Below are 20,075 nucleotides of genomic sequence, written 5' to 3'. Positions count from 1 at the left end.
GGAAAATTGTACTTCTATAAACGCCATCCACTAATCCAATTAGCCATTGGTTCACTATCTAGAGTGGGCATCTTAATTGCTCCACTTGGGGATACATCTTCAATGATAAATGGTCCGATTTTCTTTTTTTAAACTTAGGAATATGTTGTTTAAGGAAGTAGGCTAAAACTAACTCCCCTTTCTTGAAGATTTTTGTGACTAGATGGGAATCAAAAAAATATTTTTGTTTTTGCTTTTGTGCATAGATGTGAGCTACAACAGTTATCCTTTGATCATCAAGCTTTTCTAAATCTTCAAGCCTCTTTGAAAATTCATGTCCAGTTCACTCAAGATCCTTAGCTACTCTTAGTGTCGGCAATATAAATTCTATCGGTAGTATGGCATCAAGACCATAAACAAGGTTAAAGGGTGTAGCATTTATAGTTGTCTTGAATAAAATTCTATAGGCCCATAGAGCGGAATGTAGATTCATCTCCCAATTAGTCCATCTTGAACTAACCACTTTAGTCAATACCGAGCTGAGAATTTTATTTGTGTGCTCAGTTTGTCCATTTGCTTGTGGGTGATAGAGAGCGGATTTGTTATGGATGACCATAAATTCATTCAGCAGAATACTCAATTACCTCATTGAGTAAATGAGTTCCCCTATCACTGAAAATTTCTATTGGCAATCCATATCTTGTGAATACATTTTGTATAAGAATGAGGCTGTGGTTCTGGCATCATTCTTTTGGGTTGCCTTAGCTTCTGCCCACTTGGTCAAATAGTCCATAGCTACAATGATATATTGAGCTTGGGTTCTATAAGCAGGTGGTTGTATTGGCCCTACAAAATCTATGCCCTATTTTGCAAAAGCTATAGTCCCCCATCATTGGTTTTGAAGGCATGCTATCTACAAGGGTTGGCATTTTTACTTGTTGACATGCATCACACCTTGAATATATTCTTTGACATCTGCAAAAAGTGTTGGCCGCCATATGCTTGCCATTAAGATTGCTCTAGCGAAGGTTTCACTAGAAAAGTGACCTCCAGCTAATTCATCATGTGTGTGTTCTATAATGGGAATTTATTCGTCTTCATTTGCACAAAGACGCAAATGTTGATCCTTTACTCTTTGATACAATTGGTTTTCAATAAGAACATAGTCCCTTGCTTCAGTTTCAATTGCTCTCTGGCGGCATTTACTCATATCCTCCTGAAATGTTCGGCTTGATAAGTAAGTAGCTAGATAGTTACTCCACTTAGGAACGAGTGATATTTGGAACAATGTCACATGAGGTATGGGTGCTTGTTTTTGGCATTGAAGATAGTTTTTTACAAATGAGTGAACATCACTCCTCATGGTTGGCCAAAACACTCCAAGTCTCAATATACGCTACATAGTTTGGTCTTTCGCAAAGTGAAGTCCTACTATGGTAATATGTGCTTGACTTAGGTATTGGGTTTTCTCCTCAGGACTAATACACAAAAGCAATATTCCATCTCGATTTCTTTTGTATAGCCTTACAGCTAGTAATTGATACATAGCCAATTGCTCAATTAATCCAGGTGTAATAGGAAGAGATATTTGTGAATCCACTTGATCTATGGTCACCAATGAAACCATATTTTTGGACGATTGGGGTATCATTTCCACTGAGAAAAGATATGCATGTGGTAGATCATCATCTACTCCCTTTGGTGGTTCTCCTAAAATAACCCTTGATAAATGATCTGCTCTTTGGTGGGTGGTGCCCTTTTTCACAACTACAGTAAAATCAAATTCCAAAAGAATGTTGAACCATCTCACTATTCCTCCTGTGTTTCATGGCTTGTTGACCAAGTACAATAAGGCTTGGTGGTCCACAAAGAACACAAATTTGTTGGCTAATAGGTAATGTATATACTTTTTTACGGCATAGATCATTCCTAATCCGTCTCTTTTGGTGGTTGTATAGTTTTTCTCTGCCATATTCATTTGTCTACTAGCATAAGAAATAGGAAAATCAATTCTTTCGTCTCCTGCTTGAGCTAGTATATGCCTAATGGAAAAATTGGAAGCATCTACATGTATGTGGAATATCTTATTCCAATCTGGTGCTTTCAATAATGGGGATGCAATGAGAGGTTGCTTAAGCTTCATGAAGGATTCTTTGTACTCATCATTCCATTCAAAGAGTGTAATCAAACTTTACATGGGTTTTGGAATTATAGCCTACATGTAAAAGAATCATCTATAATATCAACAATGTCCCATGAAAGCTTGAACCCCTTTAACTGTTGTCAGTGTAGGCAATTAAGCAATAACATGAATTTTATCCATATCAATAGCTCTGCCATTTTTAGACACTATATGTCCAAGAATTCTTCCTTGCCTGCCCATAAATGTGTACTTTTTAGGATTTAAACTTATCCTATAAAGTCTACATTTTTTGAATACCTTTTCGAGCTATTCAAGATGATCATCCCGGATTGACGAATGTACACATAGATCATCCATATTGTGCACGTATGTCGCACGTGTCAATGCAAGGAACTTGCCAATACACCGTGTGTGAGCCACAAATGGCTCCAAGCACACAACAAGCCTAAACTAGTAAGCTCAAAGAAGGCGATGGTGTGTCACTCACCGCTCTACGCTTGGTTCGTGGAGGATTCCTCGCCGCGAAGAAGAAGGAGACGCCACTACGCCGTGCTCGACCGCCTCACCGCCATCGTGCCTTCGTAATGCTCGATCGCCCACACACTCCCTCTCTCACTCTCTCTCTCACACACACACAAAGAGATGAAGAAGAAGAAGAAGGAGATGGAGCAAGATCACTCTTCAATTGCACAAATGAGAGAATGAGTGAATTTTAGGTTTAGTTGACTTTTATATGAGCTCACCCCATTCACACTTGGGCGCCCATGCTTAGCCAACTAATCCCTCGAATGTTCCAGTTAGAGTGCGCCTCTCATCGGCGATCACTCTTACCCTTTTCCTATTGGACCGACAAGCCCGGTACCTAACTCTACCAAATAAATAATACAATGTCCGCCGTAGGTTAAAACCTCCGTCGTAGGTGATAGGGTGTCTGTGAGCCGTGAGGGTTAACATGCCCCCCTTCCTGATGTAGATTCCGTCCTCGGAAGCTATTGAGTTGAAGCTCGTTCGTCGAGGTGGAAGAGCATTTGAGATGAATGTCCTTAGCCTTCTTCAGTCACTGCAAAATCAAACAACATTGGCACAGTAATTGCATTCTCATAAGCGATTAAAAAGCATATGCAGTTTTAGGCAGACAAATTGATTGGTAACATAATTTTAAACAATTTGTCAGCAAATAAACATTAAATTGCAATATAATCAAATGCATAAACAGATGTAAAGGTAAAAAATTAAATAAGTCTGGGGTCGCTAATTTAACGATCGAAAGGCACTAGAGATCGACTATTAATACCATGGGTAAGCTTCTTAATTTTCTCTGGTCAATCAAGTTGTTTAATCGTGAGAGCCAAGTATTTCATGTTCGAGGGCTGACTAGAGGCTATACCTAGAAGACCTTGTAGTTAAGCTACAATAAAAGGAATTTCTCATGAAATCATCGCCTGATTGATTACCTTTTCTTTGACTCTCCAAAGTCTTTTCACAGTGATTCAATTTTGATGTGTGTGCTTATTTTGTATGCCTTGGGTATTTTGCTTTTCAAGGAAACGCGCCCACACTGGGAACCTCTAGGGCTCTCGTACCATAGGCGATACATGTGAGTGAAGTACCAAATCAAGCTGAGATTTCTCTTCCAGCTTAAGATTTTACATCGTGGCACTTTGATTTTTTTTTTGTTTGTTCGTTTTCAGCATTTTAATTTTGTAACTTTGGGGGGTCATATAACACTGATACACCTCCCCAGGCTCATCACACTAGTAAACTCCCTTTATAATACTTAAGCTAAAGGACAATAGGGTCAAGCCCACTTGAAAGCCCTAGTACATTTCACACAATGCTACCTAAATCGGATTAAGAACCTAAGTAACCATTGATTATTAGGAAGGCATTCCCCATGGTATTAAGAGAAGATCTCTAACACCTTGCTTGGTCAAACTAGCTTAGTCGGACTGCTTGATTTTTAAATCTAGACAAGTGATTATGACAAAAATTACATTGAATTTAATGTTTGATACTAAGCAAATGCGATGAATATTATGCTACCAATCACAATGAAAGCAGACGATCATAGATGCAAAAAAGATAAGGGGCAATGCTAATGGACAAGAAACACCTGTTTGTGTTGATGGTCGCGCTTGATTTGAAGTGTGAACGAGAGAAATATTCCATGAAGGTCCAAATCCTAACAACAGCAACACGTTCATGTACACACTAGGAAACACAAAGAATACCTCTAGGAGGCACATCAGTGGGAAAAGGAACTTTGATAATCACTCAACTCTAAAATAGAAACACTCCTATTGTACTAATCTTACCTACCCTCCATCACTCGAGTGATGAGGATCAAAGGTGTTTTATGACATAGGTTTCTGTTTCAGTGTACCGAATGCGAGTGTGTAGGTCTGAGTCAATGTTTTAACTTTTATTGTGCATACTCGTTTGCTAATTGCTCTTGCTCTTTATTATTTTTGTTTTTTGTGAGTATAAGAATTTATATATACATTCCCTAAGATTGGGAGATTGAGAGGTCAGGGAGGAAGGTTGAGAGGCAAGCAAGTGAATGATGACTGTCAGCAAACACTCCTCCCTTCCTTGGGTAGATCATACCATTTGAAATGAGCTCGTCACCCTTTGAAACCAATTGTTCCAGTTGGTAATAGGTGGGGATTTTTGCCAGTAGTTTTCTATTACCTTAGGTGCCTCGTCGAGTTGGAAGGGTGGTAAGTTACTCTCCCAGGATCGAACTTGAAGTGGTTCATCATGTGATTCTTGAACACTGGGAGGTGTGGATTCTTTTGTAGCTTCATGGAGGTCCACTATTGTAGGTGGAGGCTGTGGAGAAGCTTTTACCTCTATGGATGCATTACATGAGGAGCTAGAAGCTTCATGGGACTCCCCCCTTCCTGAGCTAGGTGGAGCAAATCGTTCTTCCTTTGGTACCCAAACTAGCTCTGGAGTGGGTGTGTAGCATTCTGTGATTTTTTTCTTTCTGCGATCATTAATTTGTTTTGGAGCTATAGGATTGAGCTCACATGGGCCCGGTGACAAGTAAGAGCACAATTTACGTTTTGGCACCTAGATTTGATCATTTCCTTCATAATAGCCTTGAGCTTCCAATAGTTTTTTAGGAATCCAACGCAACATTTCTTTACATTTCTTGGGGAGAATGGGATGTCTCTTACCAGGCTTCTGTCTTTTAGCATTGGCTATGGTTGCTAAAGAAGCTTTAGGGATCCACTTGTATGTTTTCTTTGTTCTTTTATGATGAGTCTTGTCAAAAGCTATATGCATTCCTTGTAGCATATTTAAGGGTACGGGCATTTCATCCCCCTCAGGTGTTACCCAGTTCGTCCCCCTATTTCCCCAAGTGTCTATGGTTGCTGCTAGGTAGACCCAATCCACATCGTCTGACTCAGTCATCCCAGGTAGTACATCCATATAAGGAGAATCTTCCCCAACATCAGTGTCTGCTTTACACGTGTAACAATACTGCAATGGGGCCGAGTGAACTGTGGTGTCAGATCTATGATCAATTATAAACCTGTTTCCTAGAGGATGTGCTCGACCCGTCACAAGATCCACTCGAATGAAAAAATCTTGGAACTGCAAGTAGACATGGTTTCTGGACCAGTCATGCACCATTTTTGATTCCCTCATGAAAGGACGTCCTAAGATCATCTCCGATGCCATAGTGTGTTTCACTCGAATCACAATCTTCTTCATCATCGTTCATATATACGGGGTCGTCACCAGTCCCTATGTTGGTCTTTGAACTGGGGTCTGACTTTGCTGTTTTTTGCGATCTCTTTCTTCGTGTTTTCTTCTTTTTCTGAGATTGGGCAATTGATGCCGTGTCTCTTTCCTCAAGAATATAATTTTGTTTTTGGAGCATCGATCGTGTGAGTACGTTTACTGGTACCACGGATGTACTTGGTGATGGCTCCTCGGTAACTTCAATCAAGTTTAATGGCGTGATCTTCGGTGCATTTGGATTATTTGGACGTTGGGCAGTCAAATGATCTATGCCACATCGATTACACATGAGTATCAGCATTGTAGACGTGCTCACTTGATTGGTTTGCATTAGTGTGGCGTTCTTTTGTAGCCTAATAGGACACTCGGCTACACGATGTGGACCTCCACACTCATAGCATTGAAGAGGTGGTCTCTTAGCAGTGTAGTTGATATTTTGGCCTCTTACCGCAAGAGCAGCTACTTGATATATAGGTTTGACTTGTCCCCAATAGTCCTCCATGTAGTATTGTGGACTTTCTTCAAGCACATCCATCCCATAGGCGATATTAGGATCTATATCTTCCTCATAGACTTCCAAACAAGAAATAGATGACTCACAACCCACTTGATTCACAGAAGTGATTCTCGGATGTGGTGGTTGCGGTCCTAGCACTAGAGGTGGTAAGGGTATTGTTTGAACAACATTTTGGGCCCTAGGGACCATGTGTTGTGCTGTTTGTTCAAGAGGTGGGGCCGGCATCAATGCAGGCACTCGAGGTGTGTCTGTCCATGCTAAGGTTGGTCTATTGGCCATCGCGCGCTTAAATACTATGCAATCCTTAGCTTGATGACCATACCTTCCACATGCATTGCAGTTCCCGTTGAATTTTACTCTAAAAGTAGGGCATTCACTGGTACTATGCGGTCCATAGCATACTGAGCACCATTGTTGCTCCCTTCTTGGATACATATGATTGTTTTGCGGAGCACGATTGTCTCTAAGACTCTCTTGAATAGCCTTGGTGAGATCTGTTAAAGTCATCTCAGATATCTTTGGCCCCTTAGCAATAGGCTTTAAGGTCATTGGTTGATGCCCTGATGCTTGCGAGCTAATAGATTTAGACTCAACAGACACTCTTTCTCCTTGAATCATTAAATTATCCTCCAATTGGATCGCATTGGTGGTGACTGCTTCCCAAGTGGTGATACCTCTAATGACTAGGCCATTGTAGATATCCTCATGTCGTAATCCCCTAATGAATCTATCAAGCAATTGGTTATTGTTGAAGTGCTCATTTGGATTACAACGAGAATTCAAATGCTTCAAGCGACTTATAAAGTCTCTCACCAACTCTCCTTCCTCTCGTTGGGCTTTCTGGAGTTGAGAGGCTACACCCCAAAGCACTCCCTCTCGTATGTACTCTTTTAAGAACAGTCTCCTAAGAGTAGGGTAAATCGTTTTTTCTTCCACCCTTAGGGTTCTATACCAATCCCCAGCCTTTCCACTTATGGTTAGGCTTAAAGCATTGCTCTTATGTAGGTCATTGTGTTCTCCTAGAGAATCGCATATTTGTTCAAACACTTCGATATTCTTTCTCACATCCTCGTCTCCACTAAAGTTTTGTGTGAGCTTGGCTTTTTGTATTGCCTTACTTCTAGGCTCTCTATCAGGTGTGTTACGCATATTCTCAGCAATAGATCGACCAATAGCTTGAGCAAATGTTGCCAAGTCACCTAAGTGAGCAGGCACCATGGGTGAAGGTGCTCCAGAGACTACATGTGGAGTAGGTATTGGCATTGGGCTTGGCACATAGGAAGCCCTTGGGTTCCACGTTGGGTATGATGTTGTGCCATGTGGTGGTCCATAGTTCATATGGGTGGCCCTAGGCATAGCAGATGTCGGATGTGACATGCTAATGCTAGCCGGTATAGTCCCATGGAAATAAGAACTTGTGTATTGTGGTTGTGGAGCATAGGTAGTTGAAACAATGGGAGGGGTAGGGACTACATGAGTACGTGGACCCGTAGGTGCATACGATTGGTACGCACTTGTAGGTACTATTGCAAGCATTGCGCTACCATGTAGTGGTGCTTTACTAAAAAACGAGGTCCATGGTGTGTTTCTTGGCATGCCCATCATTGGGGTAGGCATGGTATCCATGGTGTCATCCAGGGAAAGATGAGCTATACTTGGAAAAGTAAAGCTATCACTTGTGGGCTCAGATTGCATTGAGACCCCTGGAGAAACAACATATGGGGGATCGATGGGACTCACTGGGGGAGTCTCCATTTGTGATAGAGTGGGTTGTTTCCCTTTGCCCGTGTCTAAAAATTGCATAGGACCCGTCGAAGGTATGTTTATTCCTCGATTTTGCCTCTCAGACTGGATAATCCTATGGATGACATTGCAGATCATGTGTTGTTGTTCCTCCAGACTAGTGGCACTAGATGTGGATTGTACAACTTCTAACCAAACCACATGGTATGTCTAGCCCATGTATAGGTCGGTCGAAGTCTCCGTGTGTAGGTCATATTCCCAATTTTCATTGAGAAATACCCCGTCCAAACTTGGTGTACTAGAGGGTTGCCGTGAGGTGGATGCAATGTTGCTTCCCGTGTTTTGACTTTTAGTCACCACTACCTTAGAGGCGACTTTGGAAGGTGGTAGCTCGGTAGGGCCCTCATTAAATGAGGTAGGTAGAATGTCCACGTGGACACTCTGAGGGAGTGTGGGATCTATAGGAGATGTGAATGGTGATTCTACTTCCCCACCCCCTTCGTTTACTTCACTCGCCGTAGGTTCAGAGCACGTAGCTCTACTAAAAGTTTCCATCAAACGGCTAAAAACACTAGTTCCAGGTTGTTGGGCCCAGCTAGGCACGGTTTCATTTGTTCCCCCGGGGCTTTGTGTAAGATGCTCTTCCAGAATATCGTAGTCAGAGGAAGAGTCGCTAGCCACTATATTTGGGTCTTGGGTTGCACTACCTTGGGTCCCCGCCGAGGGCGTAGACCCTAGCGTGGAAGGATAGTGAGTACCCCCGTAAATGGAAGCACTAGCTAGTTGTTTGGACTCTAGCACATGACCAGAGCGTAGATACATGTGCTTTGGGTGCCCTACAAGTGTCAGCAAGTACCCTCAAAGGTTACTTGCTTTGTTTTGTGGGTGTTTTGCACCCCGTTTTCTACTTGATTTTTTCTTGTTTTTGATGTTTGATTTTTTATTATAAAAGTGTGTGATAGATCGAAATGAGCGTATCACTTAGAGGGTCGTTGTGTGCTTTATAGCACAATTTTCGGGCATCTGACGTTCCGTTGGTCCTCAAAAAATCAATTTTTAGCTACGTGTGAAGCTAAAACTCGTTTTTTTTTTAAAGGCGACTGAGGCCTAGGCCTGAGCGTGAGCTTGGGCTTGGGTCTGGGAGATATTCCCGATCCCGGTCCTACCTTTTTTTTTTTTTAAAGGATTAGGCCGCCGCGGCGTGCACGAGAGCACACACACACACACTCTCTACCTACTTCTAACTAATACACCTACTCTTACACACTAACACACTCTATTAACTCTCACTAATCTACTTCCTACTTACTATACACAGAAAACTAACTACCTTAATACACAGAGAATAAACCCAGAACCTTTGAAATCTCTATTAACAAAGAAAACTAACTACCTTAATACACAGAGAATAAACATAGAACCTTTGAAAACTCCATTAATAAAAAAAACACACAGTATAACACCAATTCCCTCTTCTCAACACACACACTCCTTCCTTATCTTTCCTACAATAGAAATTGTACCACGGAGAAGCACAGAGTGCTACTCAAGCTTCATGTATGGCACTCCCCGGCAACGACGCCAAAAATGTGCGCGTATGTCGCACGTGTCAATGCAAGGAACTTGTCGATACACCGTGTGCGAGACACAAATGGCTCCAAGCACACAACAAGCCTAAACTAGTAAGCTCAAAGAAGTCGATGGTGTGTCACTCACCGCTCTACGCTTGCTTCGTGGAGGATTCCTCACCGCGAAGAAGAAGGAGACTCCGCTACGCCGTGCTCAACCGCCTCACCGCCATCGTGCCTTCGTAATGCTCGATCGCCCACACACTCCCTCTCTCACTCTCTCTCTCACACACACACAAAGAGATGAAGAAGAAGAAGAAGGAGATGGAGCAAGAGCACTCTTCAATTGCACAAATGAGAGAATGAGTGAATTTTAGGTTTAGTTGACTTTTATATGAGCTCACCCCATTCACACTTGGGCGCCCATGCTTAGCCAACTAATCCCTCGAATGTTCCAGTTAGAGTGCGCCTCTCATCGGCGATCACTCTTACCCTTTTCCTATTGGACCGACAAGCCCGGTACCTAACTCTACCAAATAAATAATACAATGTCCGCCGTAGGTTAGAACGTCCGTCGTAGGTGATAGGGTGTCTGTGAGCCGTGAGGGTTAACACATATATACTTCCAAGAAACTCCGAAGATATTTTTTAAAAGCATGGCTCATCAATCTTTTAAAAGTGGCAAGAGCATTAGTTAACCCAAAAGGCATAACCCGATAGGAGAAATTACCCCATTCAATTGCAAAGGTAGTTTTAGGTTGATCTTTGGGATCATCCAAAAGTTGATTGTATCCCAAAAATCCATCTAAAAAATGTAAGCGTCTTTTCCTGCAACTCGTTCTAAAGCATGCTCAATGATTGGAAGACGAAAATTGTCTCTAATGGTGGCTGCATTCACTTTTTTGAGATTGACACACACTCTTAATTTTCCATTTTTCTTGGGTACTACAGCAATTGGAGACACCTAATCTGTGCGTTCAATTTCATTAATAAATTCGGCTTTCTTTAGCTTTTCTATTGTAAGGTCTACGCCACCCTTGGAGAGGGGATTCCCACGTAAAGGAATACAAAAAGTTACTATTTTTGGCAGTTTCTCCACCGCTCATGAGCTAATGATAAATATGTTGTTGTAAGATTTTCAAAAAAAAGAAATTACTTTTTGTCATTTTTGTCCTAATGTAGAAAGTTTTGAGGTGCTTACACCCACCTAAACGCGATCGCCTCGTCAAAATCTACCCCGTCCTCTTGAATATCCATAAAAATAGTTGTCTATGATGAAAACTATTAAATATAGCAAGTGTGTGCATCCAACACCTTAGATTCGCATCCTCAAGATTGTCTTTTAATAGAAAGTTTTAGAATTAAATTCTAATAAGCCAAGATTACTCTCGACAATTAATTTTCATCCTAGTGTTGATAAATTAGCTCTTAAGTCTAAGGTATGCATGTTCATGGGTATGTACATACATGTGCATGTATGTGTATGTGTATGTGTATGTATGTCCATAAATGACCCCATGGCCATAGACCATCTCTTATGGTATGTTGACTCTAAGCATGGGTAAGTACATGAGGTATATCACTCAATTAGGTAAAAGGGGAAACCTCAAGTGGTTAGTGAGAGGCTTGTGACACCTCTGTTTCTTCTTTTGGAAAGAGGGGGCGAGAAAGGGAGGTATGGGCAAGCCTTGGCCATCAAGAAACCCTTAAAAGTCTATATAAGGGGAATTCCTGAAAGGACAGTGGTAATGCGTGTGCTAGTCTTCACCCAACCGTGCTATCTTATAGCCTCCCCCTAGCGTACACACTATCCGACCGTGCCGATGGCCTTGGCCATAGGACCCATGTCTTTACATTACCCCCCCCTTGGAGAATCATTTTCTTCCTCGAAAACGAACGTAGGAAACATTTCTTAAGTGCGGAGACATTCTCCCATGTAGAACCTTCTTCAGGTCTATCTAGCCATTTTACCAACACCTGTCATCTAACATGATGTCTGGTGCAAAGCTCATGAGAATCCAAAATCTTTTCGGGCTCATGAGGAATTCTTGGCGGTGCGATAAGGTCAACCAACACACCTGTGTCAATGACATTATCATTCTGTCCTAGCTGTTTTTGTAAACAGCTAACATGAAAAACAGGATGAACTCGTAAATGCTCTGGAAGAGCTAACTTATAGGCCACTTGACCTATACGTTTGAGAACGGTAAACGGTCCACAATAGCGTGGTGAAAGTTTAGCAACTTTTCCCGTCTTTAGACTTTTTAAATGCTCCGGAACTTTGAGGAAAACCTTGTCTCCTTCTTCGAAAGTAGCAAGACGTCGATGCTCATCTGCGTACTTCTTATTTCGATCTTGAGCTTGCTTAACATTCTATCGAGCAACTCGAAGCATGTCGAAATCGACTTGGAGAAAATCCTTCTCTTGTTGTATCTTATCCTTAGCCAACCCCACCGTAATGGGTGATCTAGGTTGAAATCCATACAAAAGCATAAATGGACTAAACCCTGTAGTCACATGCTTTGAACTATTATAAGCAAATTCCAATATAGGTAAGTAGTCCCAATTAGTTTGCTTCTTGCTAACGTATGCTTGTAGCATATCCTCTAGCACTTGATTAACTCTTTCTGTTTGACCATCCGTTTTTGGATGATCAGCCGTACTTAGATTAAGTTTAGCTTCCAACTTTTGGAACACAGCTCTCCAGAAGTGATTATCGAACTTTTGATCTCTGTCACTAATGATACTAGCTAGAAGACCGTAGAGTTTATATATATGCTATACAAATAGCCGTGCTAATTCTGGTGTCTTAACCATAGTCTTAGTGGGAATGAATTGACCCATCTTTGTGAGATGGTCTACAATTACCCAAATGGCATCATGGCCACGATTTGTAGCCCACTTACCTTGTGGAATCTCTAAAGGATGTAAAAGGCCACCTACCTTGAGGCGCTCTGCCTTATTAACTTGGCATTGTTGGCAGTTTAGTACATACTCTTGAACATCATGATGTAAGCTCGACCAATAAAATTGCCGTCGAACTAAGGCATACGTCTTACGGATACCTGGATGACCAGCACTTGGACTATCGTGACACTCAAATAAAATTTGGCGCTTAGTTTCTGAGTCCTTTGGCACACATACTCTACCTTTGTGGAGTAAGTAGCCATCATTAATGTAAAAATTCTTCCATCGCTTAAGCTCTTCCTGAGTAGGGGTGGAGATCTGTGTGTTGGAGTTTCTATCTGCACGTGCAGAGACATGTTGATCTGGCTGCTTAGAGACATGTGAGTGTGAGGGATCCCTTTCTAAAACTGCACTCCACACTTTAGCATATGATTGATCTTGTGCACACTTTCCACGTAATGACTCCAAAAATCCACTCTTTAGTTCCGTGAAAGCAAGTGAATTAATCTGAGGCATCCGGCTTAGTGCATCCACTACTACATTATATCGCCCCTTGTGATATTGTAGCTTACAATCATAATCTTGAAGGATTTCTGCCCATCTAGCTTTACGGCCCTTCAAGTCTGTTTGAGTAGTAAACCATTTGATACTCTCATGGTCCAAAACTACTTTAAACTTGGCACCATATGAATAGTGTTGCCACTTTCTAAAGCGTGAATTATGGCATAGAGCTCTCTCTCATAGTAGACATAATAATTCTATTGAGCTCTATCTAACTTTTTACTTTCAAAGGCTATAGGTCTTCCCTCCTGGAGAAGTACCGCACTGATGGCTTTATCACTAGCATCAGTCTCTACCACAAACGGCTTAAGTGGGTCGACGATTGCTAGGATGGGAGCAGTGGCTATAGCTACCGTGAGCTGTTCAAAACTGCATTTTTGGGCTTCTTCCCAAGAAAAGGTCTTACCTTTTGTTTTAAGTTGATCCGTCATAGGAACAGTGATTTTGGCATAGTCACGGATATACTGTTGATAAAATCCATCCATGCCTAAAAATATTTGAAGCTCCTCAACTGTGTTGGGATGTGGCCATCGAAGAATGGCAGCGACCTTGTCAGTGTCCATCTTGATGCCAGAATAAGAGATCACATGACCGAGGTAATGTATCTTTGTTTTTAAAAAAATCACACTTGCTTTACTTAGCATATAGCACGTGAGCTCGTAGCTATTCAAACATTAATCGTAAGTGTTCTATGTGTTCATCTTCAGTCTTACTGTAAATGAGAATATCATCAAGGAAAACCACAAAAAAAATTCCAAGATAGGGACGTAAGACACTATCCATGAGTGTCATAAATGTAGTTGGACCATTGATTAGACCAAAAGGCATAACCAAAAATTCAAAATGCCCGAACCGTGTTCTAAAGGCAGTTTTGGAGATATCTTGCAGTAGAATATATACCTGGTGGTATCCTGAACGAAGATCTATCTTTGTTTAGTATCTTGCCCCGTGGAGTTGATCAAACAACTCATCCACTCGAGGCAGAGGATACTTGTTCTTGATGGTTATCGCATTTAATCCGCAATAATCTATGCACATGTGCATAGTACCATCTTTCTTTTTAACCAATAGAATTGGTGATGCCCAAGGCGAAGTGCTAGGTCTAATGAAACCACGAGCGAGGTAGTCAGCCAACTGACTCTCAACCTCCTTGGCTTCCTTAGCACTCATACGATAAGGTGGTTTACTCACCAGTTTAGTGCCTGGCAAGACATCTATGCCATGCTGCACATCACGTGTAGGGGCTAAACCCGGTGGTAAATCACTTGAGAACACATCACTATACTCTGTGAGTAAGTGTCAGCTTTTGCCGTGCAAAAGGAGAAAGTAAACTAGAGTTATGCTGGGATGGAGAATCTTGTAATTCTTGTAATGTCTGTTTTACAACAGTTTCACATTGCTCTATAGAATTAAAATTGAGAGCACTTTGCTCGTTAGATTTGTTAATACTTTGTTTATCAGTAGAATTCATTGCACTTTGCATACCATTACTAGAATTCACCACACTTTGCTCTTGAGAATTCACAATACTTGGAGACAAGCAGTAACACAAAAAGACTTCATCTATTAAATTTTCTTTTCGCAAAATAGAAATCTCGGTTGTACATATAAGAGGTGCAGATAGTATATTTTTCTCACCAAGCAAAAGCACATGTTTACCATTGGCCATAAAGGATAAGGAGTTGTGTTCATAACTAGTGTGCAATGTGTTTCCTAAACCATGCAGCCATTCCCGTCCTAAAACTACATCAGCGCGGTCCATGTTTATAACTTGGAAGTCAAGGATCATCATATGATCTTGAACAATAATCTCAACCCCTTGAACTACCGTGTCCCATACTTCTTTATCATTCCCAGACATCTGCTCCACCACATACTTGTGAGAGTAGGGAGACTGTGTAAGCTTCAATTTCTTGACTAGCTTATAGTTCAAGAAGTTATGAGTTGCACCATCATCCACTAAAATACAAACACGTTGTCCGTTAATGTAAGGTCTCTGACCCCGACCAAAAAGAGCACCATTGTACCATGGAATGAACATAATGGAAAAAGTTACTAGTTTTAGCAGTTTTCCGAATTCTGTCAGTGCCATGATGTTTATAATGTTTTAAAGCTTCGAAATGTGAATTAAAATAATTTTTGTAAAAAAAACTCCAAAAATAGTAAGTTTTTGGTCACCCAACCCGTCCAGTTTTGATCGTCTCGAAAAACTGCACCCGTACCCCGAATTTAAAAAAATACATTTTCAGACCCCGGGGGCTGCTAAAGATGGCAGGTACTCGGACCACTACATCTTAGTTAGAGCTTAGTATAGCAATTTACGGCATTAAATTCTGACTCGTATGGGCCGTTTTAGCCTAAAACCAATTTTTTCCTAAAGTTGTGCGGGGAGGCACCGAGGCTCGAGGCTGTGTGGGAGCAGGTTCCAGGCCACTCTGAGCCATCTTTAGCAGCTAGGGGGCGCCCTCTTGCCTTGTGGGAGTTGTAGGAGAGTTTCCAAGCTAGAGAGTGGGTGTGAGAGCCAGTTAGACTAGCTAACTGGACACTTGGTGGGAAGGTAACTAAACTTGCCAATGCATGAAGTGAGTGCTCACTCATATGCTTATAGCATCTAGGTTCGATTTTCAGATTGGAGGAGCCTATTTAAAGGTGTGCTCACACACACACACACACACACACACCCAGTACAAACACACACACCTTGGGGAGGTGCTGCCGGCACACACAGTTTTTGAAGGAGAAGCAAAGCAAGGAAGTGCTGTCGGATTCTCGTCTTGAGAACTCATTTGGATCAGAAAACCAAGAGGATTTTCAACCCCTAATCACGGTAATCATGATTTAATTTACGCTCTTCTGTAATTCTTTTCATCATTCTCTTGATTCCTCATCTACTATGCTTAATCCTAGCTATAATTCCCAATAGCTGTTCTCTAATTCTCCATATCTATATTCCATTACATAATCATCATCCAATAGCTAATTATGCAGCCATTCATCACTCTTAATCAATGATTAATACATGATTAGAAGAGATTTCTCTCTCTAGGCAGCATAGTAATTAATTGTCAACCGGTAATGATGTAGATTTGATGAAATTCTTTCTTTTACCACTCAATATTGTTGTAACTAAGTTAGATTCAATTTTCTCATACATTAAGATGCGATTAAGGCAAAATTAATACATCATTAAGCCATTAAGAAGAGAATTTTCTCTCACCTATGTATGCGGTAATTTTGCATCTTTCTAATTACAATAGGAAAGTGATTGAGCTTGCTTAATTCATCTCTTTTGTAATTTAATTAGTAAAATTTTGAAATGCTTAATCATCTAAGCCAAGTGATTAACTTTAGAACCGGTTCCCATAGGACAAGTAAAGTATTACCCATAAAATTACTATGTCTCGAAGTAAAAAACTAACCCTCTTGCATAAGGCGGATTGTTCAAAGATTCTAATCTATCATTTGGATTGTTATGATGCTCTCGTACCTTAGCTCTTTTTCTTCAAGTTTATCATTTAAAGTAGTGAGTATAAAATGGCCCCGATTAAGAGAAGTCGCTTCCGTGGTGCCCACGACCGGGAGGAGGGAACGAGCATTGTGAATGGAAAAGAAAAAGCTCCCATGGACGAACAAGCACCGACCATCTCACGGGCCATTGACGAAGAAATGGAAGAGGTAGGTCACAATTTTATTAAAGTTGTTTAATTTAACATTGCATACGTTTAGCTAGGAAAGAACATATCCCCAAACATGTTGGAGAAATCCGACGGAAACCTCGGCATTTGAATTCATTTGTATATTAAAGTCTAAAGTAGAAAAGGAATGGTTGATGGATATACTGTTTGCAATAGGAAAGAATGTCTGCTAGGGAAAATTTAGCTCGACATGTTCATTCTATTTCCAATGTTGAATTAGTCCTGATCCCCCTACTGATCACAGGGGGCGGCTCATGACGATTTTGCATTAGCTAGAGTTACTAGCTTAGGGCCTTTACCCACGACTTGCTTTCTATGCGGTGGGAACACACGTCTTGCTTTCTATGCAGTGGGAATGTCCATGTCGTGCTTTCTATGCGGTGGACATACCTAGTTGTATGGGCAGCTAGGCGACAACGGGAGGAGTAAACTCTCGCTGGAGGGGGGATGTTGTACCTCCAGAACATTGGAATTTTAATGAATAAGTTTGAGTAGAATTTTCACTAAAGTACTGTCTTGGTGCCGCTTTGAGATACTGATTGAAGGGTTGTCTTAACGAACATTGTGATTCGGAATCTAATCAAGGAATGTTTATGTTGAACAATCATTGTGGTAGTAATTAGGACACACAAGGAAGGGTGAGTGTGGGGGTGGAAAGTGGGGTCTTGGCTCAGGTTGCCAATGCCTATGAGAAGGGTGGTCCCGATTGGTCGGGAACTCTCTGTCCTCATAGTGTTTAAATCGATACTAGTAATACTCATTTCCCCTAGAGCGGCGAAGTCTCAAGTGTACGTGCCTCTGAAACATGGGAAAAAAGGCACTCACGGTTTCTCTCCTCTTGGAAGTGGGTCTTAGGATCGCTAGATAGGTTAAGTACGGTTCCCCTGCGAGGTGGAGCTAGATCTCATTGCTAGTAGGCTCGAACTCGACTCACTTTGTGATGAGAGATCGTCCGCTAGCTGATCCCTGAACCACTTTGTTTGCTTCCGCTATAGATCTAGTGGCCATGAGGTTCACCATCAGATTCTCCGTTTGATATGGCGGGGTGTGGACCTCACAGTTAATAGTGCCATGCATGCGAATCAAATCATGGGGACCAAATGTGGGTTGCCACATTGAAGCAGGCACACAACACTTGTGCTTTTCTTCCATATGAAGAACCTCTACAACACAATATTTAGGAGATGAATCTAATGTGAGGTGTTGCACCGTGTGCATGGCCTTTTCTTTGCCTTGCAAAAGAGAACAATCTTTCTTGTTATGTTGGTCCGAAAGACATCTAAACACAAATTGTGTTTCTTTGCACGCTCAAAATCAGCAGTGCTGAGAGACCCACACGGAGTATCTCCTGATTGATTAGGCGTCTTAGCTTCTTGCGGGCATGGAGAGGTAGATTGTCTCTTATTTCTCTTGGAACATGTGGGAGATCTACCTCGCCATTGGCTCTTAGCAAAAGTATTCTTAGAGTAGGCAACATTTCCTTTCCTCTCTAAGTCATCATCATATCTTTGTGCATGATTAATGGCTTCTTCCAAAGTTTTTGGATGTTGGGTCTTGACATGAAGACGATAGTCTTTGTCAAGACCCCTATTAAAACCCTGTATCTTTTGGAATTCATCTAGACATTCTAGTTTTAATATGATTTCCCGATACTTTGAAAGGTACTGTGTGTGAGAGAGGCCAGACATGCGGCATGCATCCCATGCTAACCAATTCTTATCTTCTTCATTGGAGTCCAAAAACTCTTTGGAGAAAGAAGCTTGAAACGCAGCCCAAGACCGAGGACGAGCATCTATTGGAAATGTCATTCACCACTTATAGGCCTTGCCTTTAAGAGATAGACTTGTTTCCACAGCCGTCTTTATATCCGGGGTGTGTCTCAATCTATGAATATCACTCCATTTGTGTAAGAACGTATTGATTGCATCCTTGTTGCGATCACGCTCTTCCCCGTGAAACTCAGGAATGGTGATATTATTAAGTAATGCATTGCTACCTTCTGCACCAGTTGTCTCTTGGACTCCTTGAGTCGTGCAAGCTTGGTTCCCTTGAACCGTGCCACTTGTGGCTCCTTGAGTTGTCTATGAGTTCATAAATTTCACAAGTAACTCTATAAGATTGGTAACGTTTGCATTGAGTGCAGAGAGGTTTCTTTCAAGTACGCTTTGGTGATGTTCCAAAGTCTTGAAAGAAGCCATATCTACAAGTCCATGATCTCCTATATCATCATCATCATGCATATTAGTGTCAGCAGCACCCGTGGTGCCCTAATTTTGATCTACGTGCTCAAAATCAAACGTGTGTGTAGGTGGGATATCCTCACTGGCCATGGTAAACACACACTAATGGAAAGAGAGAAAAAAAAATGACAACTTGTACCTTGAGAAATTGAAGTCTTTGTGTTTTGTATACTTCCCGATTTGCGTTGCATGCGAACCTCGCCTTGCAGAAATTTGAGCGCTTCACTTGTCGTTCCTTGTAAGAACACCTTTGATGATTCTTCACAAAAACTCGTCGTTTTTGTGAAGGCTTTTCTTCACTTTGAAGCTACCTCCTTGAGGAAAAAAGAATTTTTGGAGGAAAACTTGCCTTCCTCCAAGAAGTTGGAGGAAGGGTAAAGCTACTTCCTTGAAGTTTGAAGCTTTTCTTTTCCTTCTAGTTTTCCTTTCAACACAAGTAGACTATCTTTCCTTGTTATACACAACAAGGGCCAATAGCTTGATGGTAAAGTGTTGGCCTCTTACCCTCATCGGGTGGGTTCAACCCTCCTTCATGCAAGGGTTAAGCGGGACTTCCTATGCATGCAACCAACGGTGCCAACGGAAGCCTTCAGAGGCTGGGTGCTGTCAAGCTACCGATCGAGTTTTCCTTGGTCGTGCACTGTGGAGGACGTAGATGGGGCGGCCGAGATTGGTTGTCTGTCCATGTGCTGCTCGCACGGAGAATTGTGTTTGTCTTCTTTTTGCTGCATAGTGGGGTTGTCGCTGACTGCAGAATATGGGAGAGAAGCATGGTGTCGCACGCACATGCAAGCCCCTTTTAGCCTCCTCCTCCCAAAATAGCTCTGATACCAGTGAAAGGATGGTGGTAATGTGTGTGCTAGTCTCCACCCAACCGTGCTATCTTATAGCCTCCCCCTAGCGTACACACTGTCCGGCCGTGCCAGTGGCCTTGCCAATAGGACCCATGTCCTTACAATTCCCACCCAA

The sequence above is a fragment of the Adiantum capillus-veneris genome, chromosome 25, assembly GCF_014529385.1.
Source record: "Adiantum capillus-veneris isolate H3 chromosome 25, ASM1452938v2, whole genome shotgun sequence".
NCBI lineage: Eukaryota > Viridiplantae > Streptophyta > Polypodiopsida > Polypodiales > Pteridaceae > Adiantum > Adiantum capillus-veneris.
The sequence above is the reverse complement of the archived record's forward strand: the minus strand, read 5'-3'. Positions refer to the sequence as shown.